This window comes from Drosophila melanogaster, chromosome 2R (genome assembly GCF_000001215.4).
Source record: "Drosophila melanogaster chromosome 2R".
NCBI classification, from domain to species: Eukaryota; Metazoa; Arthropoda; class Insecta; order Diptera; family Drosophilidae; genus Drosophila; species Drosophila melanogaster.
The window spans coordinates 13,360,719-13,363,228 of record NT_033778.4 but is presented as its reverse complement, the minus strand read 5'-3'; the positions used below and the strand labels follow the sequence as shown (position 1 = coordinate 13,363,228).

The following is a 2,510-nucleotide window of genomic DNA, read 5'->3' as shown; positions in this document are numbered from 1 at the left end:
CCGAAGGGGAAGTGCTGAAAATGAACGCTAAGCAGTCCCGAAAATGAACACCACCCGAAGGACGCATGAACTTCGGCCGAGACGAGCGACACGCACGAAGCACGCAGAGCACACGAACTCGCGACACGACGGTGAAACGAGTGCGGCGGAGAGCTTTGGTCGAGCTTTTTGGGACATGTCCTGTCGGGCAGTGCGTGCGCAGGCAGTGATGCCGACTGCGGATGCTGCGCCTCGAGTGCGAGCGGGATGGGGGCAGCGCTGCCGCTCCGCTCCGCTCTCGGTGCCTTCGTCCTTCGACCGTGCGTCTTGCGCTTCTTTTCTTTTTGCATATCCCCACCCGGAAAATTCATCGGGCTGGCAGGCGGTATAAAAACGCCCGCAACGCATTTCGTTGCTCACAAGTTGAATTCGTTGCGTCCTGTGTGTGTCCTGTTTTCCAGCAGCAGTCCGTTGCAGTGGCAGATTATAAGAAAAATCGCTCAAGGAAACTCAACTAGCAGCAGCAGCAGCAGCAGCGAAGCGTCAGCAGAAACTTCGGCAGGAAAAGTCAGCCAGCGAGGATTTCTCTTAAACAAAGTGACAAGAAAAGTGTGAAAAACTCTTGGAAAATACGAACTGCTAAAGAAGACGCGTGACTGTGTTTGTGCACTGCAGAGCACTGAAAGACCTCACTATTCACACTACTGGCGGCGCCACCTAGCGACCGCTAGACGCAACTACTTTTCATAGTTTCGCTCAAAGTTGAGTAGTTATTATTTTCGCTGTCCTGGCCGCCATTTAATGAGATGCTCTGTCAAAGTAATTTGCATAATTTGTGAACCGTGTCGGCGGGTTTTTTTCATGCTTTTTCTGGCCTTTCTCGCCTTTCCTCCTGCAATTGTACAATGCATTATTTATTCGACTGTCCGCTCGACACCTTCAACACAAGCAATTACACTGGCAATTATGAAAAAAAAAAAAAAAAAAAAAAAATAACAACGACTGACCTTGCTGGACCGCATGCATTTAACGAACAAGGACATGGATACAATGGCACATTGTAATATAATTCATTTGCCAACACAAACATTAGCAAATGTACTTGCTGAAAATAATTAAAGTGACATTTGACTGTTGTCGATCGAGCTTGGTTAATTACAAAAGGACAACACACACGGCTTGTATAGAAAACACCATGAAAAACCGAACCAAAACACATTGAATTCAATTGAAAAGCATTCAATCATTAAAATGCAAATTCCTGCTGACTACAACACCACGCCCCGCCGCCCATTCGCTGTAAGTACATAAATTTGTGTTTAAATTCATTAATGCCTCCGACTCGGCCTGTATGGCATTAATTGAGCATTTTAATGGCGAAATTACAACGCCTAACTGGCGCATTAATTAAAATACAGGCGGTTCATCCGTTAAAACCTGCCTACAACCGCCGCCGTTATTTATATACTTTTATTCATTGATTACTTTCAGCTGCTTTTATTACTTTTAGGCCAACCCAAAAAAAAAATGTAGTTTTGTGCAAATATTTATATGCAAAGCCAACACTTTACATTATTAAAACCAGCCACCTGGTTCCACAGAAATGGCTAACAAATTGCATTTTTTCGGGAAAAAGCAATTTATTTTAAATGCTTTGTTGCACTTTTTGTTAAAGCTTTTTGTTTCTTGTTTAAAAAAATACAAAAATTTCAGCTGAGGATTTTTAACTGAATTTATGTAAAGAATAACGAGTAGATAGGTAGTTGCACAGCTTAGATTTTTTGTTAATTACAAATTAGACATCTTTTTTGGCAATTCTATAATTACAATAAAGACGTTAAATTAAAAAAAATATTTTTTTAAGTTTAGAAAATAATCGCCTATACAGAAACGACTGTGCATTAATTTAAAATTGATACATCTGACAGATGTTTGACGCTAGCTTCATTCTTTTAATCCCTTCGCGAGCAGAAATATTTTGCATTAACTGCAACGGTCACAATCAATTAAATGCGCATTGGAGCTTGTCGATAAATAATTGCAATGTAATTTTTTGAAACACCAACAAAATAATGCACAATTACGGGAGCAGTAAGTGCAAATAAAATGTTAATCAAATGGGCATGCAATTTAAATTAAGTTTGTTCGGTGAAATACGAGAATTATTAATGGCGTTGCTTTTTTTTATTTTCTTTGCCAAGCAAAATGAGGAAGGGGCAATGAATAAAAGGAATTATTTCAATAGTAATCAAATGGTTAAGTCCTTAAACGGGTTTTCCGCTAGTTGTTACTGTCCATTAGGATCAGCATAAGACTGTGAAAAGCCCAGAATTTTAGTTGGATCGAAGCAACTGCTGCTGAGCTGCACTTTAAATTCCAATTAAAAGGAAAATGTGAATAATTGCAAAAAGTGCTTAGTAATGCGCTGCATGTGTGCGAGTGTGGGTGTGGAGGTGGAAAATTTTGGGCGGGAAAAGGGTGGCTAAGGGATGGCTCAGCCAGAGGTTTAAGGCAGCAAAAAGCCTTGTTTC

At 40.8% G+C, this 2,510-nt stretch overlaps 1 long non-coding RNA gene across 1 annotated transcript; it reads left to right on the top strand.

Moving 5' to 3' along the window:
* Positions 1–393: 393 nt before the first annotated feature.
* On the top strand, positions 394–1,404 carry lncRNA:CR45312 (long non-coding RNA:CR45312). The gene has a single exon (NR_124542.1). It is a non-coding gene; the product is annotated as a long non-coding RNA:CR45312 (long non-coding RNA).
* Positions 1,405–2,510: the final 1,106 nt, after the last annotated feature.